This window comes from Myxine glutinosa, chromosome 1, assembly GCF_964187855.1.
Source record: "Myxine glutinosa chromosome 1, kmMyxGlut1.1, whole genome shotgun sequence".
Classification (NCBI taxonomy): domain Eukaryota; kingdom Metazoa; phylum Chordata; class Myxini; order Myxiniformes; family Myxinidae; genus Myxine; species Myxine glutinosa.
Window position 1 is genome coordinate 156,902,067 of NC_136261.1, and position 26,735 is coordinate 156,928,801.

A 26,735-nucleotide genomic window follows, 5' to 3' on the forward strand; every position below is an offset into this window, starting at 1 on the left:
GAGACTTGGACATGCATTGATGAAAAAAAAAATTTGATATCTTTCTTGAATGTACAACTTGAACATACCATGACTGGGAGGAGTACAAAAGAATGAGGACAAAACTAATCAAATTGTCTTACTGTGGAGAACATAGAAAGAGAAATGGAGTTTGATCCATATTGAAGGAGGAGTGGAAAGGGAAAGTACTGGAAGTGAAGAGAATTAGTGATCGGTTGATCCTAGTGAAGTTGGTGGTGGAGAACGGACCGGTGAATATAATTTAAGCGTACATGCCACAAACTGGGTGGTCGGACCAGGAGAAAGAGGCCTTCAGAGAGTGGTTGAAAAACATAGTGAGAAGGGCACCAGCTGGAGAGAAGGGTACAATTGGTGCCTACTTAAATAATCATGGAAGACAGGAAGTGGGTGCAGGAAATAAATTGGAACATTAGGAAATGGATATAGCAGGAGAAATGAAGATGGGAAGAGGATTCTTGATATTGCCCAGAGGCTTGAGCTACTTCTTGTGAATACAGGGATCAGAAAGGAGGACGAGCATTTGTTAACCTACAAAATTGGAGGTAATAGTAGCCAGATTCATTGCATATTGGTAAGACACAGCACCAAAAAGCAAGTTGTAAATTGCAAAGTCATCTTGGTTGAAACAGGGGTGAGCTAACATAGGGTGTTGATGATGGACACGAGGTGAAGAAACAAAAGACAAATGATGAGTATGAAAAGGAGTTCTGATTAAACTGTAATCTGATAGGAAAGAAGCTGGTCCTCTTCAAATAGGAAGTCCAGATAAACCAGAGGGAGTTAAACAAGGACAGAGGGATAGAAGGAATATGGAAGAATGTAAAAGAAACCTTAGTCATAGCAGTTGAAAAGACAGTGAGGAGAACGGAAGGAGGAAAACCTCAAGGAAAAGGAGACATGGTAGAATCAGGAAGTCAGAGACGTGATTAAAAGGAAGAAGATGACATATAAATAATGGAAAACTACAGAAGACCAAGCGAGATAGGCACCGCTTACTCTTCTGTTGTTTCGTCGCAACTTTGCTTTCTATGAGTGGATTTTTATTGGTAAATGTAAGATGGAGATTCATGGCCTCCACAGCTGTCGAAATGGCTTCGGGGTTTTGTTGCTACTGCACATGTTGGCTGGTATCTGTTCTTCACTTCACGAACGTTCTTTACAAGATGGCGTCATCACGTATTTTTGCGACACCTTGCTGAACCTGCGTTTCAATGGTATTGGTGGGGCTACGCAGAGAGTTGTGAACTTGGCATTGAATGGTGTTTTCAGAATTAAGGAAAAGAAAAAACGAGGTTCTCGTGGAGGTTTTCGTCAGTGGCTTAAACGCAGAAACCACAAGGTACCGCTTCCTGTTTTGACTTTGATTAACTCGCTCGATAAAGAACAAAAGTGATGAACTGGATGCCCTCCTGAGGTTCGACTGGTACTATCGGACCTCATCTGTTGTGTGTTTCACCGAGACATGGCTTGGTGAAGGGGATGACGTGTCCTTTGATGGATTCGAGATGATCAGGGCCGATAGAGTCGCGTCATCGAGCAAGGCCAAAGGTGGCGGTTTGTGTATGTTGGTGAAATTGAATTGGGCCAAACATTTTACGGTACGTGAACGATACTGTTCCAAGGACGTGGAGATACTGACGGTGTCTTTCCGACCCTACTACCTGCCACGGGAATTTGGTCAATGCACTATTATTCTGGTGTATGTACCGGGGCCGGACTTTAAATGCGCATCGGAACGAATCGCAGAAAATTACAATGGAGCGACCGCCCGTTCAGTGGATAAATCAATCCTGATTCTTGGGGATTTCAATCGATGTGATATCGATCAGGAACTCCCTCAGCTCGATCAGTATGTAGATGTTGCTACCCGTGGTAACAGGACGTTGGACACATGTTACGGTAACATTGAACATGCTTATGTGGCGAAATGTGCTCCTGCGATCGGACGATCAGACCATAAGGTGGTCCATCTCTTACCTACGTACAGACCAAAGGTGAAACGAATGCCGGTTCCTTGCAAGACGGTTAAAACCAGAACGTCGGAGGATAACGAACGTTTGAAGGGCTGTTTCCTATGCACAGACTGGGATGTATTTTTCGACTCTTGTGACGATCCTGATGAACTTACTGAGACGATCACAGATTATGTGAAGTTCTGTGAGGACCTCGTGACCACAGAGAGAACCATTCGCATGTTTCCCAACAAGCGTTACGCCTAGGTCCCCCGACGGGGAAGTGATGTGAGTTGACAAAGTGGAAGACGCAGAAAACATGCTATGATATGATATTTCGCTCACATGGTTCAGACATACATGGAGGCGGCCATCTTGGATTTTGACGTGGCGACCCAATTTTCAATAGCGTTCTTCCTTATGCCTAGATACACCCACACACCAGATTAGAAGTTGGTACTTCGCTTATTTTTCAAGATATTCCGCTCACAAGGTTCAGACATACATGGCGGCGGCCATCTTGGATTTTGACGTGGCGACCCAATTTTCAATAGCGTTCTTCCTTGTGCCTAGATACACCCAAACACCAGATTAGAAGTTGGTACTTCGCTTATTTTTCAAGATATTCCGCTCACAAGGTTCAGACATACATGGCGGTGGCCATCTTGGATTTTGACGTGGCGACCCAATTTTCAATAGCGTTCTTCCTCATATCTAGATACACCCAAACACCAGATTAGAAGTTGGTACTTCGCTTATTTTTCAAGATATTTCGCTCACAAGGTTCAGACATATATATGGTGGCGGCCATCTTGGATTTTGACGTGGCGACCCAATTTTCAATAGTTTTCTTCCTTCTGCCGAGATACACCCACACACCAAATTAGAAGTTGGTACTTCGCTTATTTTTCAAGATATTCCGCTCACAAGGTTCAGACATACATGGCGGCGGCCATCTTGGATTTTGACGTGGCGACCCAATTTTAAAAGGCGTTCTTCCTTGTGCCTAGATACACCCAAACACCAAATTAGAAGTTGGTACTTCACTTATTTTTCAAAATATTTCGCTCACAAGGTTCAGACATATATATGGTGGCGGCCATCTTGGATTTTGACGTGGCGACCCAATTTTCAACAGCGTTCTTCCTTCTGCCGAGATACACCCACACACCAAATTAGAAGTTGGTAATTCGCTTATTTTTCAAGATATTCATCTCACAATGTTCAGACATACATGGCGGCGGCCATCTTGGATTTTGACGTGGCGACCCAATTTTCAATAGCGTTCTTCCTTATGCCGAGATACACCCACACACCAAATTAGAAGTTGGTAATTCGCTTATTTTTCAAGATATTCATCTCACAAGGTTCAGACATACATGGCGGTGGCCATCTTGGATTTTGACGTGGCGACCCAATTTTCAATAGCGTTCTTCCTCATATCTAGATACACCCAAACACCAGATTAGAAGTTGGTACTTCGCTTATTTTTCAAGATATTTCGCTCACAAGGTTCAGACATATATATGGTGGCGGCCATCTTGGATTTTGACGTGGCGACCCAATTTTCAATAGTGTTCTTCCTTCTGCCGAGATACACCCACACACCAAATTAGAAGTTGGTACTTCGCTTATTTTTCAAGATATTCCGCTCACAAGGTTCAGACATACATGGCGGCGGCCATCTTGGATTTTGACGTGGCGACCCAATTTTAAAAGGCGTTCTTCCTTGTGCCTAGATACACCCAAACACCAAATTAGAAGTTGGTACTTCACTTATTTTTCAAAATATTTCGCTCACAAGGTTCAGACATATATATGGTGGCGGCCATCTTGGATTTTGACGTGGCGACCCAATTTTCAACAGCGTTCTTCCTTCTGCCGAGATACACCCACACACCAAATTAGAAGTTGGTAATTCGCTTATTTTTCAAGATATTCATCTCACAATGTTCAGACATACATGGCGGCGGCCATCTTGGATTTTGACGTGGCGACCCAATTTTCAACAGCGTTCTTCCTTATGCCGAGATACACCCACACACCAAATTAGAAGTTGGTAATTCGCTTATTTTTCAAGATATTCATCTCACAAGGTTCAGACATATATATGGTGGCGGCCATCTTGGATTTTGACGTGGCGACCCAATTTTCAACAGCGTTCTTCCTTATGCCGAGATACACCCACACACCAAATTAGAAGTTGGTAATTCGCTTATTTTTCAAGATATTCATCTCACAAGGTTCAGACATACATGGCGGTGGCCATCTTGGATTTTGACGTGGCGACCCAATTTTCAATAGCGTTCTTCCTCATATCTAGATACACCCATACACCAGATTAGAAGTTGGTACTTCGCTTATTTTTCAAGATATTCAGCTCCCAAGGTTCAGATATACATGGCATCAGACATACATGGCGGCGGCCATCTTGGATTTTGACGTGGGTTGCACCCACACACCAAATTCGAATGCGGTCCTTCGCTTATGCATGCACGCACACACGCACGCACACACGCACGCACACACGCACGCATGCACGGACGGACAGACGGACGGAGGGGAAAACCATAGTCCCCCTTTCGCTCCGCTGTGCGACGGGGGACAATAACAAACCTTGGGTTACCGCTGAAGTGAAGGTGTGTTTGATGAAGAAGAAGCGTGCATTCCTGAAGAAGGATGACTCGGCCCTCAGGGTGGCGAAGAAAGAACTGCGCTCTGTCATCGGCAGGTGTAAATGGTCGTACAAGGATAAGATTGAAGAACAACTACACGATGGTGATGCTCGTAACGCTTGGAGGGGACTTAGGCATATGATGGGAATGAATGAGAGGCTCAAGGATGGTAGATTGCCCACTAATGTTGCAGATTCCAAATTTGTGGATTAATTGAGTGACTTTTACACGGGATTTGATGTTCCAGGAAACCGAGTAAAATGTGAAGCTCTCTGTGAGGATCTGGATACTCGAGCGTGTCCCATACCTGCAATTTGTGAAGCTGATGTCGTGAGGTGTTTTAGGGCGTTGAGTACAAGGAAGGCTTGTGGTCCAGATGGCATTAAGTCTGGTATTCTGAAAGAGTTCTGTTTAGAACTTAGTAATGTTTTTACTCGATTGTTTCAGTTACTTTTGGCGACTCACACTGTTCCTATTTGTTGGAAAAAGTCCATTATTATTCCCGTGCCAAAAAAGGTTCACCCAAGGCACCTCAATGATTATAGACCTGTTGCCCTTACCTCCATCTTGTGTAAATGTTTGGGGAAATTGATGGTGAAGTTTATAACATCAGATGTAACTCCAAAACTGGGTCCTTTACAATTTGCATACAAAGCAAGACGAGGTGTTGAAGATGCCTGGCTCAGTTTACTTCATCTAATCACAAGTCACCTTGACCAGAATGGAACCTATGTCCGTGTGTTATTTATTGATTTCTCGTCAGCCTTTAACACTATGCAGCCATTTACCCTTCTGAAAGTGTTGAGTGACCTGTGCCTGAACCCCCATATCATACTTTGGGTGGAAAGTTTTTTTACGAGACCGTCCTCAGCAGGTGAGGGTGAATGGTAGCTTATCAAAGTTATGAATCTTGAATACTGGTGCTCCACAAGGCTGTGTATTGTCACCTCTACTGTTCAGTTTGTACACCAATGGATGTGTGGCTCTTAACGAAGTTTGTAACTTTATTAAGTATGCAGACAATATCGCCATTGTTGGCTGTCTTTCCGATCAATCATCCTTTGTATCGTACCTCGACGAGATTGACACATTGAATAAGTGGTGTGGGGACCTTTGTCTTACTCTGAATGTGTGCAAAACAAAAGATGTTTTTGGACTTTCGGAAAGGTCACAATCATGAGCCTGTAACCATAAATGGTGATAAGGTGGAAATTGTTAGCAATTTTAAATACCTGGGCACCTTTATTGATAACAAGTTAACTTTTGATGGAAGTACTGATGCTGTGTACAATAAATCAATGCAAAGATTGTATCTTCTCAGGAAGTTGAATTCATTTGGTGTTAGCTCTCGTGTGATGCGGATGTTGACAAATTCCTCACTGATCAGTGTTTTATCATTTAATTTGATTTCCTGGTACAGTTATCTTAATGTGCGGAATAAGTCACGATTGAGAAAGGTCATTACACTGGCATTTAAAGCTGTAGGTGGGCCATAAACTAGTCTGGAGTCTCTATACTTGCGAGCATTGAAGAGGAAGGCGGTGCAGGTGTGTACTGATGAAAGTCATTTCTTGAACGGACTTTTTGAAAAACTTCCATCAGGGAGGCGCTTTCGTGTAAGGAGGATGAAGAAGAACATTTTCAAAAGGTCATTTGTACCATGTGCAATTCAAATGCTAAATTCAAATTCAAATTCCTAGCCATTTTGCTGTTTAGTCAATCTTCCATATTTTATATTTATTTTATATTTTATATCTTTTTATATTGTTTTCTTATTCCCTTTGTGTTTTATGTTTTAATGATGGTCAACTTACGGTGTCACCAAAGAATAATTTCCCTGAATATCGGACAATAAAGATTTATTATTATTATTATATAAGACAATAAATGGTGAGGTAAAGAAAACAGTAGGCAAGGCAAGATGGGAAGCAGCACAATAATGGTATTATAATTTGGAAACACCAGAGTGTGATAAAATTATCCACAGAATATCAAGAGCGACATCTATCTATAATTCCAGTAATCTCTGTGTGTTTGTTTGTACGTTTGTACGTTTGTACGTTTGTACGTTTGTTTGTTTGTCTGTGACCGCTGTTTCTCGACAACCACGGGTCCGATATACTTTTAACTTGCCAGGTATATTGCTGGGGACCCGAGGATGTGCCTTTTCAAGGTTTCATATTAATCGGACAATTACTTACCGAGCTATGTCCAAAAAACGATTCAACCAATCAGAGAGCAGCGAGCTATCGCGTGTGCCGAACGTGGCGGACACACTCTGCCTCGGATGGCACATTTGAAAGCGTATTCATTTATTTCACGTTTGCAAACTATGTTGGCGCTATGTTGGCGTTAAACTATGTTTTAAAACTAATTAAAACCCCGGGGGGATTGTCACTGTACTCGCAAGCCGTTCGCCGTTCGCTTTGGCGTTGCGAATGGACCAAAACATTTCATGCACCAAACCATTTCATGTAAAGCGTTCGCCGTTCGCTTTGGCGTTGCGAATGGACCAAAACATTTCATGGACCAAACCATTTCATGTAAATAGAGGGGGGGATATAATTTTAGATATAGATATAGTACGGGCATGCCCTAGTAGAAACAAAGACAGGACCTGGGGGAGTGTGTGCAGTAAAAGATGATGCTGGCCACATACTACACGGAGAAGAGAAATAAAGAGACAGGTGGAAAGAGTACTTTGAAAGATTACTAAATGTGGAAAATGAGAGAGAGGCCCTGACAGAGGCACAGAAAACTGAGGGCTGCATGAAGAAGAAGATTTAAGAGGAGGGGGTTAGAAAAGCACTTGTCAAAATGAAAAGTGGGAAAGCCTGTGGACCATCGGAAGTTGTCATCGAGTTTGTGAATGTGCTAGGAACTGAGAGAGTTAAGTGGATGGTAAAGTTGATAAGGAAAGTGTGGAGTGAGGAGGAGATACCAGATTATTACAGGAAGAGCATAAAAATACCAATTTTCAAACAGAATGGGGATATCATAGAGTGTGTCAATTACGGAAGGATCAAATTGTTGGAACATGTCACAAAGATACAGGAGAGGATTGTAGGTCACAGGCTAAGGAGATTGGGAAGTTAGATGAGATGCAGTATGGATTAATGCAAGGAAGCGGAACAGTGGATGCCATTTTCATCACGAGACCGATTCAAGAAAAGATGCTGGAAAGAAATTTTAAAAAGCTCCACTGGGCATTCATATATCTATAGAAGGCATATGGAAGGATTCCCAGAAGTGGTGTATTGGTGTTTGAGGAAGAGGAAGGGCATGCCAGAGAAGATTATTTGGATCATGATGGAAATTTATGTGGAAGCCAACGCTATGGTCAAGACAATGAATGGTTAACTCACAATATTTTTGAGTGGAGGTCTACACCAGAGTTCTGCACTAAAGTCCATTCCTTTTTGTAACAGTGATGGATGTGCTGAGTGACAACTTCAGAGATAGAGGACTGTGGGAGCTCCTGTTCGCAGCCGACTTAGTCATAACAACAGAGTCAAAGGAAGAGTTGCAGAGAATATTGCTGGAATGGCAAGAGAGCTTAGAGAGGCAGGATTGAAGGTTAATGCTAGGAAGACAAAGGTAATGGTGTCTGGTAACACTGGTATAGAGAGGGTCAATATTCCAGATATAAGGGGTGGAGAACTGACACAAGTGGATAAATCGAAATACTTTAGTTCAACAGTAAAAGAAGGGGGAGGTTGTGAAGCATAAATCCAGGATAGAGTGAAGGAAACATGGGCAAAATAGGAGGTTAGTGTAGCCGTCTATGACAGAAGGAAACTGAACATTGAAGATTAAAATTATAAAAGACAGTGATTAGACCTGTTATAATGTATGAAACATGGGCTTTCAGAAAAAGGGAAGAGGGGTTGATGGAGAGGACAGAGATGAGAATGCTCCGGTGTATTTTCAGAGGAGCAATCAGAGAGTGGTTGAGGAACTAGGGGATACATTAGAGAGTTGGGGTTGTAAGCATCACAGGAAGGATTTGAGACTAGGTTACAGTGGTTTCGACACGCGGTGAGGAAAAATAGAAGACTCAATCAAAAAAGCATGGAATGAGCCAATTAGAGGGAAAATATCAAGACGACAACAGAGGTTAAGGTAGAGGGAGGTCGTGGAAAGATGTTTGAAGAATGTGGGATTAAGAGAGGAGGATGCAGAGGACCGAGGGGAATGGAAAAAGTGGATACAAGTGGCCGACCCTATCTATTGGGCTTAAGGCACAGAGAAGGAGAAAATGAGAAGGTAATTTTGCATACATGTGCCAAATATAAAAAATAGAGACTCCAGACAAATGCACGGATGGAGGGACAGGAGCCATAATATGGGCCTGTAACGGGCTGACGCCCGGTTGGGGACTATTAAAATGTAGTATTATTAGCCCGCGTTGGACTTAGTCCGAAACGGGGGCTTATGGGTTGGGTCTCGTCCGTCCATCTGTGCCTCTGTAACCATATCTCGGAGATGTATCGACTGATTTAGTCCATACTTGGCACAAAAACAATACATGATGGTGTACATAAGCACATCATTTTCTTTCGCAATGTAATCAAAGATGGCCGACTGGCGGCTATTTTAGTTGTAATAAACATAATTTTGAACACGTCCTCAACCATTTCTCGGACATGCATTTACCGATCTTGTTCAAACTTTGCACACATATAATGAATTATGGTTTACATATGCACGTCCTTTATTTTCGAGAACAGATCAAAGATGGCCGACTGGCGGCCATTTTGTTACTTAAACGTGTCCCCAACCATTTATCAGACATGCATGGTCCGATTTTGTGCAAACTTGGCACAAGCACAGTGCATGGTGACATACACGTGCACCTCACTTTATTTTGCGATCTGATCAAATATGGCCGACTGGTATACTGGCAGCCATGTTAGTTGTAAATAACCCGATATTGACCACGTCCTCAACCATTTCTCGGACATGTATTTAACGATCTTGTTCAAACTTGGCATACAGATGGTGAATGATGGCTTACATATGCACATCATTGTTTTTCGAGATCAAATCCAAGATGGCCGACTGGCGGCCATTTTGTTACTTAAACGTGTCCCCAACCATTTCTCGGACATGCATGGTCCGCTTTTGTTCTAACTTGTGTTACATATTTATGTGAATGTATGTGAATTACTATTCAGGTCTTTGCTTATCAATGTGTAGTCGATTAAAGGTTGTTGTGATTAAAGGGTCAGGAGCCCTTCTGAGAAAAAGGAGACCGGAAACGGAGGAGAAGAAAAGACACGAGGTCCTGGAGAAGCGACGATTCTTCTTCTTCCTCGCCGAGCTCGGACGCGAGTGGTATCGCTATTGAGCAACGTAAGAGAATCGGCGTTTAACAGCCCGTCTGGCGAGAGGAGTTACCGGGACGTGTAACTACCCTTTGACACGTCAAGTCACTGTGGGTTCGTGCACGGAACCAAGCGTCCGGCACAGTTCGCCTCACCGTCTACAAGGCCGCGTACGGGTCGCCCCTTGGGCCTCGCGCGCTGGGAAAGCCGCGTGTTGCTTTGCCCGCTTTGCTTTACCCGCTTTGCTTGGCCAGGAGGTGTGCGCTGCAGCCGTTGTTCCCGGTACGGGACGTGCCCGGTGGAAGCACGTCAGGAAGGGTCCGTTCAACCGCCCACGTGCGGAGATCGAACTACAGGAGTACGGAGACATTGAGAGAGACATTGACCATGGAGGGAGTTGGGAGTGGGGCTCACGTGAGGAATGTATATGATGGCCATCTTAGAGTTACTGTAGATGAGTTTACATCTTTGTAAGATTGATTGCTGATGGTTGATGGTTGTTGATTGCTCGGGAAATATATCCTTGATTATTCCGGATCCTTGGTGTGGGGTTTCTTATTGATTGGAATTCATATTGATTGCGTTACGAACGCGCATAACTAATAGATCTTTCTGGCGGAGTTCCTCTCACGGTCCGGGGGTCACCGAGACCAGGTAGTCACCGGGAGGACCACGTAACAGAATTGGGGGCTCGTCCAAATTACGATTTGCGGATTCACAATTGGGTCTACATCCGGGATCTAAAATTGTATAACATAATAAAATAATAGTTTTTATTAATTAAAATTTATTAATTAATTATTAATTGGTAAATTTTTGAGAAATTGTGGTAAAGTCTTGGGTGAAGGTTAACAGGTGTTAACGATAGTCACCATGGCGTTTGTTGCACATAACTTTGCGGTAACACCTAGTGAGGCACAGTTCCGAGCATTACTAAAAGCGGACCTCTTGAAATTGGCCAAACATTTTAACTTGGAGGTCCAAACTAATTTGAGGAAGGCAGAGTTGCAGACCACGGTGATACAATCTATGGTGGGATTAGGAACATGGGACGAGTTAGCCTGGGAGTGGCTACCCGAAGAACCAGAAGACGTTGAGCTCCGGAAACTGGAGTTGCAATTACGGAGCCAGGAACGGATCAAAGAAGAAGAAAGGAAAGCAGAAAAGGAAAGAGCAGAAGAAGAAAGGAACGCAGAAAAGGAAAGAGCAGAAGAAGAAAGGAAAGCAGAAAAGGAAAGAGCAGAAGAAGAAAGGAAAGCAGAAGAGAGGAGAGAAGAGAAACAAGCCGAGGAAGGGAGAGTGGAACGAGAACTCCAGGAAAGGTTAAAAGAAGAAGAAAGGAAAGCAGAAGAGAGGAGAGAAGAGAAACAAGCAGAGGAAAGGAGAGTGGAACGAGAACTCCAGGAAAGGTTAGCAGAAGAAGAAAGGAAAGCAGAAAAGGAAAGAGCAGAAGAAGAAAGGAAAGCAGAAAAGGAAAGAGCAGAAGAAGAAAGGAAAGCAGAAGAGAGGAGAGAAGAGAAACAAGCAGAGGAAAGGAGAGTGGAACGAGAACTCCAGGAAAGGTTAGAAGGGAGAAAAGCAGAGGAGAGGAGAGCTGCAAGGGACCTCGAAGCAGAGGAGAGAAAAGCGGAAAGGGAATTAAAGGAACGTGACATGGAGCTTCAGCAAGAAATTAAATTCAAGGAGCTGGAGTTAATGAGAGAACGGGGAGAGGTACCACCCTTGCTGACGGGGTCGACACCTAGCCAGAACACCTGGGATGTGGGCAGACATGTGAGGCTGGTTCCACCCTTCAGTGAAAAGGAAGTCGCTAAATTTTTTCCACACTTTGAGAAAGTGGCTCGACAGTTAAACTGGCCGGAAGAGGCCTGGACCATACTAGTGCAAAGTGTGCTGGTGGGAAAAGCTCAAGAGATTTATTCGGCGCTACCAATGGACCAATGTGCAGATTATGAGGTATTGAAGAAGCACATCCTCAAAGCCTATGAGTTGGTTCCGGAAGCTTACCGGCAAAAATTCAGGAATGCCAGGAAGAGGGAGAGTGAGACCCATGTGGAGTTTGCTAGAGTGAAAGAAAACATGTTTGATCGGTGGTGTGAGTCAAAAGGAGTCGGGAACGACTTCGAAGCATTGCGTGACCTGATGCTGGTGGAGGAATTTCAACAGTGTGTCCACGAGGACATCAAAGTGTACCTGCAGGAAAAGAAAGTACCGAAGTTGTGGGACGCAGCCACCATGGCAGATGATTATGCCTTAACACACCGGATAGGGGTCCACGAACCTAACTCCTCGCCTAGATCTCCACAGGGGAGGTGGGGAACAGCAGGTGCAGAGAACGACAATACATGGCGGCGGCCTCGAGATGATTATGGGGACAACGCTGATACCCGAACTGTTCGAAATCAGGGGGCTACGGGCCCAAGACAAACTTCTTTTTCGGGGGGCCCGAGGCAGACCACGAGTTTTTCCTCCGGGCCGACTTGCGCCTTTTGCAAAAAACCTGGGCACTTGATGTCCAGTTGTTACCTCATGAAAAGGGAAAACCCAGAGCGGAGTCCGACTATTACCACTCCGAATGCGATGGCAAGCGGAAGAAATCGCCCACAGAAGAGTTACCAACCATTTATTTATGAGGGGTTGGTCTCACTCAAGGGAGACTTGACTAACCCAAGACCGGTTAGGGTTTTGAGGGACACAGGAGCCCATCAATCCTTAATGCTTGAAGGCATTTTGCCATTGTCAAAGAGTACCGCAACTGGTGATAGTGTTCGGTTACAAGGGATCGGTGGCTGTGTTAGTGCCCCACTTCATGTCATCCATTTGGAATCCGATTTGGTGTCAGGACCGGTCACCGTCGGTTTACAAGCCACGCTTCCTGTAGAGGGAGTATCTGTGATTATCGGGAATGATTTGGCCGGGGGGCAAATTTATGGTAACCCGAGGGTTGGTCAAGAGCACAACAGGGAAAATAACACCACACCAGCTCGGGATGGCGACAAAAGTTCCAAGTTATTTGCAGGGGGACTGAACTTCAACACAGAGGAAGAAGTTCTGACCTCTGTCTTCAACCGATATGGGCCGCTGGTGGAAGTGCGGGTGGTAAAAGACAGGGAAATGCAACGGTCAAGAGGGTTCGGCTTTGTCACGTTTGCAAGCACAAGAGATGCCAGAGAGGCAGAGAAGAATTGGAATGGTAAGGATTTGGAGGGTCGGACCATAACAGTAGGGAAGGCATTTCGTAGGCGTCGAGAGGTCTACAGAAGAGGACCACTTGGCAGGAGTTTTGGGGTTGGCAGCAGCCGATATTACTATGGAGGCTCCCAGAGTTACGGCACCTCCCGAAAGAATGAATGTCAGAGCACTGGCCGAGAAGGAGACCGCCAGTCAGGTAACGGCTGGGGCAAGGGGTCCCACCGTAACTGTTAGGAGTCTGGAGAAGTTGAAGCACTATATACGGGGGACCCGCCTAGCCGGGGCTCCTACACGGACTAACCGTGAACGCCACGTTCTTAAAGGCGTCCAGGTAGTGAACTTTCCTGCACGGACTAACCGTGAACTCCACGTTCTTAAAGGCGTCCATGTAATGAACTTTCCTCCCCGGACTAACCGTGAACTCCACATTCCTTAAGGCGTCCATGTAGGGAATACTCCGCTGGGCCTCCCGAAAAAGTGCTATAGAGAGGTTTAAATTTGGGGGCTTTGGTCACCACCCCTTAACCGTCATTCAAGAGAAACTAGAAGTGGTGGACGCTTGGTCCAGAGGGAATTAATCTAGGGGATTGTGTGAAATTTTGTTGCTTTATTTTTAAGTGATGACTGTGCCCGGGGGGAACTGATGAGTTGGGGGGGTGGGGGGGGGGGGGGTGAGTTATCTGGTTTGTTTATCCAAGTTGGCCGGCAAAGAAAGTTTTCGCTGGGTTCAAACTTTCTTTCTTGAAGGGGGGGAGTGTTACATATCTATGTGAATGTATGTGAATTACTATTCAGGTCTTTGCTTATCAATGTGTAGTCGATTAAAAGTTGTTGTGATTAAAGGGTCAGGAGCCCTTCTGAGAAAAAGGAGACCGGAAACGGAAGAAGAAAAGACACGAGGTCCTGGAGAAGCGACGATTCTTCTTCTTCCTCGCCGAGCTCGGACGCGAGCGGTATCGCTATTGAGCAACGTAAGAGAATCGGCGTTTAACAGCCCGTCTGGCGAGAGGAGTTACCGGGACGTGTAACTACCCTTTGACACGTCAAGTCACTGTGGGTTCATGCACGGAACCAAGCGTCCGGCACAGTTCGCCTCACCGTCTACAAGGCCGCGTACGGGTCGCCCCTTGGGCCTCGCGCGCTGGGCAAGCCGCGTGTTGCTTTGCCCGCTTTGCTTTACCCGCTTTGCTTAGCCAGGAGGTGTGCGCTGCAGCCGTTGTTCCCGGTACGGGACGTGCCCGGTGGAAGCACGTCAGGAAGGGTCCGTTCAACCGCCCACGTGCGGAGATCGAACTACAGGAGTACGGAGACATTGAGAGAGACATTGACCATGGAGGGAGTCGAGAGTGGGGCTCACGTGAGGAATGTATAAGATGGCCATCTTAGAGTTACTGTAGATGAGTTTACATCTTTGTAAGATTGATTGCTGATGGTTGATGGTTGTTGATTGCTCGGGAAATATATCCTTGATTATTCCGGATCCTTGGTGTGGGGTTTCTTATTGATTGGAATTCATATTGATTGCGTTACGAACGCGCATAACTAATAGATCTTTCTGGCGGAGTTCCTCTCACGGTCCGGGGGTCACCGAGACCAGGTAGTCACCAGGAGGACCACGTAACACTTGGCACAGAGACAATACATGATGGTGTACACATGCAGAAGATTTTGTTTTGTAATCTGAACAAAGATGGCCAACTGATGGCCTTTAACTCCATAAAGCAAAATTACTAAGACCAAGGAGGCTATGACATTTTATGTCTTTTTCTTCTTGTTATTTTTTTTAAAGACGGACAACCTCCAAACCACAAAGTACCCCATACTTCATCAAATGACAGCATTTCCTCAAGCGAGCAAAATACTTGCGTTTCAGATTAATATGGTCTTGCAAATTTATTGCTATAATTAAACGAATGATAAAAATAATGCTTGTTTCAAAACTAGAACGGCACCCACTCAGAAGAGAGCATACCTCCGCCATGCTGAACAGTTTACGTTTTGTATCCACTGATAGCCCAGATCTGAATCCGGACCTGAACTAAAATGTAATCGGCTTGTCGCATAACCAACTCATCCAACTAGTTTTGGCATAAGTCATCTATAACGTTTTGAGATATCGTGCCATATACCATATGTAGGTTTTAGCCCGATCACACAATGGTGAAGAATCACTTAAAACATTCTCTGATCTGGATCCGGATTCGAATCGTCACCAAAAAGGAATCAATTATTCCTTGTCACACAGCCAATCAGTGAATCTGTCCACCAAGTTCCACCCGAAAACGTCCACAACTTTTTGAGACATCGTGCTACATATCGTTTTTTACCCTATCAATGGCGAATAATAACTTTAAGATTTCTCGGATCCAGATCCGGATCTTCATAAAAATCTAATCATTTCGTCCTTGTCACCGACCCAACCTCTCCCCCAAATTTCGTCCAATCCGTCCATAACGTTTTGAGATATCCTATTCACAAACAGACAAACAGACAGGGGTGAAAACACATCCTCCATCTACCTTAGGTGGTGGAGGTAACAATGATGATATTGAAAAGTAGTGGATTTCTAACCTGACCGATCCTCTATTTTTGACCACACATATGGTCATGAGAGTAGCATTTCTTGCAGTAGTTTGTGTTCAATCTTCTGGTCTTGTCATTGGCAGGCTTTCCATAAGGGTTACGAGATGGCAACGGTGCACAAAGCCCTTCCATGTTGAGGAATTGTATCTTACAATTTAAGCTTTTGCCAAACAGTGAATGGAGCTCTTAAACTGAAAAGCTGAGACTAACAGTTTTTCATGTCCAAAATACATTTTATCAACAAACCAAGCTGTTTGAAATCTCTAGCTCCTCGGAACAAGATGCAATAGCCCAATTAACATCACGTTAATATTTTTACCTGCAACATGTCACAGATCTACAAGAGCTTCGCCTTGCTGTTGTTGTTGTTGTTGTTGTTGTTGTTGGGGTTTTTGTTTGGGGTCGATTTTTGAAATATGCACTCATTGGTCAGCCAGCTGCCGGACCACACCCACATCTGTCACTTGATTCCACCAACCATAGCACGAGTCAAAATGATGTGGCTGCCATCTTGGGTTTCTGGTGGGCCTAACACTGAAACTAAAGGTGGGCCTAACACTGAAAGGCCTATCGGCCCTGCTGATTATACACTGCCTGGGTTTGTTGCATCAGATTTCCATTGGCTTTGTTTGGGTCGAGTGTTAGCCACGGTGAGGAACCCTGAAAAATTTAATCATACGTCGAATAATAGTAAGGTCGTCAAAACGCATGGTACATCAGAAAGCATGGTAATGAAGCGTTACATTACGTAACCAAGGTAATCAAGCATTACGTGATGCAAGTTACTGAAAAATAGCGTTACGTACTTTTTGAACATCCCCATAAATGGGGTTAAGCAAACATAATTTTTGAACAGCCCGATATTGGGATTAAGCAATCCGTGACCGTGAGATGAATCAGCTCATTCTGATATAACCATGGGGAGCGTGACATGGATGCGAGGTGTTGCAACTTTTTTAAAAATAGCGCATTCAATGTGTGTTTCCCAATCGTGCTGTTCATCTTTTAAAAGTGCTTTAAATACGCGTTTCCCAATCGGCCCATTCCCGGAATTTGTCACAGGTTGTGATCACAGTGCGGTCATTCCTCTTCAAATATACTGTACTGTACAACAAAATACATTCGGTAATAATTTATTTTTCTCTTGCTGTTGTTGTTAACAAATGCATAGATCGGACTGGGATTCAATTCTGAATTCAACGCGCTGGTTGTATCATTGCTGAAACACAGTTGTGCTGTTGATGCAGTGCCCCTGGAAATCCCGGCAGGAATTTGAATTGTGTTCAGGGTGCCGGCGATAACTCACCTATTCACAGAAGACACCGAGGGGACTTTGAACGTCCACCAACTAATGCCAACAGACGACACACCCAGCTTATCAATTCAAGGGACAGCACACTTTGTGATACAACACCTTGTCTATGAGGTTTATACTGTCGTCATGTCTTGAATGAAACCGACGCGAGACAGTTCAAAGGTGGGCGACCTCAGAATTATCAGGCCAGTCGATATATTCAATCATGACATCGGTATACAAGTGAAAAAGAGCTTTAAGTGCCTCTACAGTAACAATGTGATACTTTTCCACCTATCTAAACCCACCACCTTTCCCCACAACTTCATTTTACACATTCCTTCGAACAAAATCACAAGAGAATTGGAACCTCCAAATCGAAAAATATATCAAAAATATATTCTGCATATATATATATATATAAATAATTATATATATATAAATAATTATATATATATAAATAATTATATATATATAAATAAATAAATAAATATATTCTGCAAACGGATCCAATAAATGTTCACATCTGATCTGGCACAATATCCATTGATAACAGCAATAATAATGAAAAGGTCAAAGGAAGTGTGATGATGAAAATGTGATGTTGCTGATGGATGATGACGATTTTGGCATTTTACAAGCTATCTCCATACCCTAACTTGAGGTTGACAAGAGCACCCTCGACAGAACGTTGGTTGTACTGTGACATGTATCCGTGCATTTCAGGGTAGTTGTTTCGTATGTTGCGTTCCGTGCTGCCATTCGGTACAGTGCCAAAGCGTAGTGGGGGCCTTTGCATCGTCGGCTTCTGGAACTGCAAGTGGAATAGCAAAGTGATAATTTCTCAACCAAGCAACACACATCACATGCTAATTAACTATGATGATTTTTCGTTCAGCATTGCCATTGGGCTGGCACGGCAGTGAATGGGCAGGCACCCAGCTTGACTGCTAGTCAGCTGCAATGCCATTGCATGATACGAGCATCCTATCATTCAGCAAGTCAATCAATTGATGCAAGTGCGGCACACGTAGAGGAGAGTTGCCCAAAATTGGACGATGTCTAAAACGAGACATTATAATATTTATTTTACAAATGCTGCAATTGTAAGAGTTAAAAGTATTAAGATTAACAAGTTCCTATCTTCTTAAATATAATACTTTAAAAAACGAGTTTGTAGAGCACGATACCCCACACAGTGTTCAATTATAATTTCCATGAATGGTACATTTCCCTGAATCAGGGACAATAAAGATTTATTTTATATACTTCAATATTCAATAATTTTAAAGATCGTTAAAAAAAATCTGGAAGTTTAGTGCTACTGAAGCAGTCTTATACACCACCGTTATACAATGTAATAAGAAGGCATTGAGTCACAGTTTAAGAGATGGAGGCTTTATTAATCACCATATAGAACCTGGTGTTGCCTTAGCGGTTCGGGTGCCGGCTTGGGATCCTAGGATCCTGGGTTCGAATCTTGGTTGATCACTGAATTAACGCCAGGGGGGTTGACTCAGCCTGTCATCCTTCCAAGGTCAGCAAATTGAGTACCAGCTCACTGGTAATTCCCTGTGTGTCGCAAGAGGCGACTAACAGGGTTGGTGGCAGGAAGGGCATGCGGCCATAAAACATTGCTTCAAAAAGGGGACCATGGTGCCCAAAAAAGGCCAACCCCTGCTCTGCGGGCAAAAAATGGCCTCCAACGGTGGTTGTATATAGAACGCACCATCAATCGGCATTGTACATAGACATATCGAAAGCCTCTTCTTCACCCCAATACTGTATCATCTCACATGCCTCGCCCTCTCATGCTATATATCAATATACAGCATGGTTCTTGGAAGTATTATGAAAGTATTATGAAGGTGATTTGTGTTCTACAGTGTTCAAGTATATAATTCAATTTAAATAAAGGTTTAAAGAAGTTTAAAAGAATATAAATAAATAAATTATGGGTTTCGCTGCTGTTTTACCCAGTGTCTATTACATCACCCAATCTAACATGTTACATTAGTTATTTGTGCCTGTTGTACATGTCCATTATGATGTCCTTAAAATAGTAAGTTTCCTGTTTGGAATGATTTTCAATTTTGTTTCATTGCCAGGCAGGCAGACAGAGTAAAAAAGAAAAAGCAATCAGAGATTGCAGACACTCGCCAGGACGTGTTTTAGTGGTTTTTAAGGCTTTTGTGTTAATACAAATATGGCGGCCGAAACACGTGACCGATGACTTCCTCATTATTATTATTTTCTCTACCAATTTATCCATAGATGACGCTCAATAAATTGAATCTTCATCGGATGAAGTTTTGTATTTGTCGAAGTATGACGTCATAATGGAGGCACCTATGACATCATCATTAACATAAGTTACTCCCCATGGAGAGTTCTTTACAATGAGCCACGTCTCTATTTTTTCTATGCAGCGCTTTCGGAGATATAGAGTTGCAAAGTTTTTGGTTTTTCCAAGATGGCTCCCATACCACTTATCGTACCACTCATCATTAAAAAATTATACAGGTGGAGTTGCACCTATGGTGAAAATTTCCTGTCAATCGGACAAACGGTTGTAGAAAAAATCTTACTTATTCTGTGTGGACAAACAAACAAACAAATAGACAGACAGACAGACAAACAAACAGACAAACAAACGGACTTAAATGCAATACCCTCTCCTATGGCGAGGGCAATAAATTATTTCACTCCTCTGCGCATGTGTGGTCAAGAGAAATTCAGAGACAAATTATGGTAAAACAGAAAATTCATGTTGCCTTCTTATTCATGTTCCGATTCGTGTTCAAAAATAACATTCAATTCAAATAAGTTGTTCCTCGATGATAAATTGGCGATCATAAATTGATAAGACAGACAGACAGACAGACATGAACCAATTGCCTAACCCCGCTTTTCGCTTCACGTGAGTAGGGTAATAACTTTTTTTTCCTCTTGCAGTGATTGTTGAAAAGAAAATGAGCATCTCTCATCTTGCAATCTCCTATCATGGACAACCCTTCCCCAACAACTAGCAAATGTGCCAGGAAATAAAAGTGAATATTTTTTGCAAATATTCAGCCTTCTGTCCATCCAACAGATTTCCAAACAAATGATGAAAAGCCATGCGACAACCTACAAAGTTATCCTAAAATTCTAGAATACATCTTACTATAATTCACCAAATGTCCGTCCATCTGTCTGTCTGTCCATTCAAAGGTACCGTAAAAACTGCTGAACCGATCGCAACGATATTTTGGGTGGGTAATCCTGGGATCTCCAGGAGTAAAATAGGCTATTTAGTTTTCCCAATTTCAGCTTTGGTCTCCAGCATTCTCAGGTTTGGACTCTCGCATAACATTCGCGTTCGCATAACGTTCATTGTGACGATGTTTTCATTGTGACGATGTTGTTTTCCCGGGTGCCGCACAAACGGCTGCACCGATCGCTGCACAGCTGCACCGATCGGACTCGGTGACCTTGGACAAATACCTTTTATAAGGACACGGGTGAATCCCTGCTTGAGAGAATTCCAAACCCCTCCCCGCCATCACGGCCGTCTCTCCAACTTACAATCCCACGAGATATGCGGAAAGGACGAGCCAAAACCAATATCAACATCATTAAACATCATTCGTATATAAACATCATTAAAAGTAAATAATGACCTCGGCCAAAGTTCAAACTACATTTAATCTCTACATGAGAGAATTCCACATGGCTATTTGGGTGGTGAATACGCTAACAGATCGCTGTCTCCATCAATCTTGCCAAGGCTGTAACAGCTATCGGCTCAAAATCCTTTTAACTGTTGATTTGGTAGTTTTTACAATGAAGGAAACATTAACAATGTTGTTAAAAGTTTATTTTGTGATTAATTGGAGTTATGTTGTTTGGAATGAAAAAAGAGATATCGAGTTCAAGTGAATGACGACATGCCGTGATGGTTTCTACTTTCTGAACGTGAACTTCGCAGATCGCCATATGCAGATTCACCACGGACCCACGATCAATGTTTCTATACGTGAACGTACCCGTTTGTTTGCGAACGGGTACTTTTTTCATGGAAGTCCTTCACGAACTTGCTGTCCATGTCTGATGTGCGACTGAAGGTGCTACAGGAATGTGGAATTTATTGGTTTCATGCTTTAGCATTCGCCATATCTGCATTGCCTGTTTGCTTATGTGCCTCCCACCCGTGCGTAGCATGGGTATCTCAGTCGTAATATATAAATCATTATTAAATATTCACGGTGAATATGCCACGGATTAAATACTATGGAGAAATATCAGAATTTTCTGCACATCTATTTAGTTACTCCACCGAGGGTTGTTCATGGTTGCCCTGATACTCTTCACTTTAAAGACATTTCACAGGAAAAAGTAATTTTGTATATCCCAAGGCCCACTGCAACCCAGGGCTATCATAATTTATGCTTGTTAATCACACCAAGCTTGGTTCTGCTATAATAGCAAAACAGCCAAAATTGTCTGCAGTTTCACACTTTGACCTTTCATAACCCTGAGGGGCAGCTTTGCAAAGGGGACATTGGGTGAAATGCAAGTCTCATCAGTTTCTGCAGAGTTTCAGATCCAATGTACCATACTCTGTGTACAGAGCGTTGCTTCTGCCAAAGCGGTTTCTTGGCCTAGGTTCATGCTGGGCGGTTTGCCATCCCTCTCTCAGCAATAGTTATGGCAGGAAGTTGGAATTTGGCCATGGTGCCAGTGATAGCTTGCCTAGTCTTTACGAAGGGCACCAAGGGATCTTTGAAGTCCACCAACTAATGCTGGCATCCAGGACGCCAGTTTAATGCCCATCACACATTGATGTGTGATTTAATGTTTGTCCATCACAGTTTAATGTCCAGTTTAATGTCTATCACACTTCATCACACATCACACACACATTGATGAATCACCCTGCCTGTGAAACACTATGATGAGAGTTTTTAGCTGGGCCGACATTTGAACGTAGATTAGACGTATTGGAGGCAAATGCGCATACTTTTAGGCCATCCTTCCAGCCTCAGTACAGTTTAGGCAAGTCAAATTTCATCAAAACTATAACTTTCTTTTATTTGACTTAAATTCAGCCACATCACAATCCTTCCTTAAATTCTTCTGAAATTTCATGTAGTTGAATGTAATCATGCAGCTATATGAAAAAATAGGAACACGTGCTCACACATACACCACACACACACACACAAACACACACACGCACACGCACACACACATACACACACACACACACACACACACGCACACACACACACACACTTTAGATTTGACCCAGACGTTGGTTTATAAAAGGCATAATAATGAATGAAACCTGAAAATAGATGCAATGTTGCTCATGGCTCAACCAGGTGGCTACATGGTTCAACTGTGAATTGTTCTTGGTTGTAAATACCCAGAATATTTGCACTCCATGTGGATTGACTTTGACCGTGGCATGAAATGATGGGCTCAGTTCCCATCCCATGTTAAATTCTTCTTCAAAAATCATCTCCCTCTCTGGTTGTGTTTGCTGAGCTTGGCTCCAATAGCAAAATGAGTTGCCTTTTGATCAAATGTCCTTTGGTACCCATAATGTAAGTACCTTATTTAATCAGATTCAGTGGCGCAATGGTTAGAGTGTCCACTCTGAGTCTGAGAAGTGGGTGGTTCAAACCGAAGAAGGTGGGTTTAGAAGAGGACCAGCCGAGTCATCCCAAAGATTGTAAAAATGGTGCGTGCTGGTTTCCTGCTATTAAAAATGATGGTGCATGCATGGATAAACAACCATATGTTGGCAACCATTGCACAGGCTTGATTGGCTGAATGGCTGCCTCTTGCAATGAGGCTCCTTGTAGGGGAACTTGTGTTATTGAATTTATACTAGCTGATGATAAATTAATGTCTGCACACTTCGAACACTGACATCCAATTTGTCTGCAACTCCACGTGCAGTAAGTAATATGACAATTTTCATAAAATATCTGTTCAAGATTTATGGTTCCACATCTTACGTTTGCTTGAGTGACAAGCTTGTTGCCTATGAAAATAGTTAAGAACACTCACCAATTAGTCTTTTTAAAACTAAATATAACAAACAAGTACAGATACATTCAAAGTACACTGCCCCATGCCAAATAAATAAATAACATCCTCCAGCGCCGCATTGCCAGGGGCCCTTCAGCGCCCAGCGATACGGCCGCGCAGCACAAATAGACGGTATTGGGAGGGAGAGGTGTACAATAATTGATTAATTGCATAATTAAAATCAATAAATAATAATCGTAAAACAATTTCTTAATCAATTGGCTATTACCATACCTCAACCACCAGTGCTTCATCCGAAGCTGTAACTCTTTGAAAATTAATTAAAGTCATTAATCAAAAGAAAAAATTAATTGACAAATCAATAAATAATTAATCGATTAATTGATGAATCAATAAATCAAAAATATCCTTTATAGCCATATCACTTGGTCACTGTCATGTCCGAATATCAGCTTCCGAGCTCAAAAGGTGCCTGAGATATTGCCCAGATGAGAAAGAAAACAAATAAGTGATTAATAATGAAAATAAATAAATAATAATCATTAAATTAAAAAAATTATTCACTTGGCTAATACAATACCGAAACCACCACCATTTCATCCGAATCTGTAACTTTTTAAAAATTAAGTCATTAATCGAATAATTAAATAATTAATCGATTAATTGATTAATCAATAAATCAAAAATAGCCTTTACAGCCAAATCACTTGGTCACTGTCGAGTCTGAATATCAGCTTCCAAACTCAAAAGGTGCCTGAGATATTGCCGAGATGAGAAAGGAAGTTTTACGATCGGTGCCTGAGATATTGTCCAGAAATAAGTACTTAATTAATCGATAAAAATAAGTAATTAATCAACTAATTGATTAATCAAAAAACAAAAAATAAAGTTTTTGCCAAAGCACTTGCTTACTATTGTGCCTAAATTTCAGCTTCCTAGCTCAAAGGATGGCTGAGATATTCCCGGACAAATAAACAAGCAAGCAAGAAAGAAACCGGAGTGAAAACTGAGTACTCCCTTTCAGCGCGCATCACCGGGTCCTCTTCGGTGCCCGGCGATGACGTCAAGCAGCGCCTGGAGATGTCATAGGAAAGGAGCGGTGTATACAGTGCCTATAGAAAGTCTACACCCCCTTTCAAATTTTTCACCTTTTGTTGCGTTATACCCTGGAAATGAATTGCATTAAATCAGACTTTTTCCACCTTTATTTACACATTGTATCCCACAACTTCCAAGTGAAAAACAAATTCTACAAATTTCAGAAAATTTAATTAAAATACTAATTGGAATATCTTGATTGGACAAGTGTCTACCCCCCTGAGTTAATACTTTGTAGAAGCACCTTTGACAGCAATTACAGCTGTGAGCCTGCTGGGATAGGTCTCCACCAACTTTGCACACATTGATTGGGCAATATTTTCCCATTCTTCTGTACAAAACTATTCAAGTTCAGCCAAGTGGCGTAGAGAGTGTTGATAGACAGCAATCTTCAAGGGATGCCAGAGTTTTTAGATTGGATTTAGGTTGGGGCTCTGACTGGACGACTCAAGGACGTTTAGCATTTTGTTCCTTAGCCACTCCAGTGTAGCTTTGGCTGTGTGCTTCAGGTCATTTTCATGCCGAAAGGTGAACTTCTATTCCAGTTTCATCTTTCTTGCAGAGGGCAGCAGGTTTTCCTCTAATAATTTTCTGTATATTGATTGCTCCATTAATTTTCCCTTCTACCCTGACAAGTGCCCCAGTCCCTGCTGATGAGATACAATCCCCATAACATGATGCTGCCACCACCATGCTTCACAGATGGGATGGTGTTCTTTGGGTGATGTGCTGTGTTGGGTTTGCACCAAACGTAGCATATTGCATTTAGGCCAAAAAGTTCCATCTTGGCTTCATCAGACCACAGCACGTTTTGCTACATTGCTTCAGAATCTCCATAGTAGTTTTTTGCATACCCCAAATGGGACTCAAGGTGGGATTTTTTGAATATTTGCTTCCTTCTTGCCACCCTACCATACAGGCCAGACTTGTGGAGTGCTTGGGATATTGTTGTCACATGCACACAGTGACCAGTCTTTGCCATAAAGGCCTGTAGCTCTTTCAAAGTTACCATTGGCCTCTTGGTGGCCTCTCTAATCAGTCCCCTCCTTGATTGGTCATCCCATTTGGAGGGACAGCCTGATCCAGGCAGGTTCTTGATAATACCATATGCCTTCCACTTCTTAATTATTGTCTTAACTGTGCTCCAAGGGATATTCAAGGCCTTTGAAATATTTTTATACACATCCCATGATCTATGCCTTTCCACAACTTTATCCCAGATGTCTTTTGAAAGCTCTTTGGTGCTCATGGTTGAGTCTTTTCTGTGCAATGCACTACCCAGCATTAAAAAAAACCTATAGGAACAACTGATTTTATTCTGAAATAATCACTTACTCCACAAACTTTGCAGTGCCTTTGTGTGTACAACTTTTCTGACATGAGTATTTCTACATCCCGATTAGAGGTGACTCGTACTTTCTGTTTCTGCCTTGCAAAATCTACACCTGTCTGATTGACAGTCCTGCCATTTTCTTAAAGCCATTGCTATAGTGTCCTTGGTCTTGGACATTTATAATGATTAAGACTCCATCCCAGTTTAACTGACCTCCTCTTTAACCATTCCAATGAGCATTTTTTGTCTATGATCAATCTATCCGACTCATTTTTTATATATATTTACCTGCTCTATCACAATTTTCCCAGTTGTTGATGTATTTTTGTTCATATTTCGTTTAGTTTTTTCTTTTGTCATTTTTGCAATAATTGGGGGCTGTAGTCATTGCTGTTTGCAGTGTCCTGTATACACTGCAGTCATCTTCGACTCACATCTGTCTTTGGAATGTTTTTGCAAGGTGAATTTGGGATACCTTTTCTGGCTTGTTGTCTTGGTGTGTGTGTGTGTGGGGGGGGGGGGGGGGGGGGATTTGTGTTAGACTCAATTGATTAATATATTCTGTAGATGCAACACCAGTTTCATGTCCATCCAAGGGACGGCACACAGATTGATGCCTCGCTCTGCCTGAAAATCACAAGGGTGACAATGTATAGCTGGGTCGAGATTCAAACCAAGAAAAGAGAGCTCAGAGGCGAGTGTGCATACCTCTAGTCTAGGCTATCCTGCCAGCTCTTCTGTACGTATTTTATTGTATTGAAAATTGTTTATATTGTGACTCAGCTCGCCCACCTTTGCTTCCCTTTTGTGTATGTATGTAACAAACAGATGGCTTCCATGTGAAATATATCATGAACATTAACATTCCTCCAATTAAGTTGACACAATCAGCCTGGTGTTGGCTTAGCGGTTAGGGTGCGGCTTGGGATCCTAGGATCCTGGGTTCGAATCCTGGTCGATCACTGAATTAACACCAGTGGGGTTGACTCAGCCTGTCATCCTTCCGAGTTCGGCAAATTGAGTATCAGCTCACTGGTAATTCCCTGTGTGTCGCAAGAGGCGACTAACAGCGTTGGCGGCAGGAAGAGCATCCGGCCATAAAACATTGCTTCAAAAAGGGGGCCATGGTGCCCCAAAAAGGCCAACCCCTGCTCTGCAGGGAAAAATGGCCTCTAAAAGTGGTAATTAAGTTGACACAATAATTTAAACATGTACAAT

General features: G+C 42.8%; 1 pseudogene; it reads right to left on the reverse strand.

The window, feature by feature from the left end:
* Nucleotides 1–26,735, reverse strand: part of LOC137430846 (glutamate receptor ionotropic, NMDA 2A-like) — a 566,227-nt pseudogene that overhangs the window by 47,687 nt on the left and 491,805 nt on the right.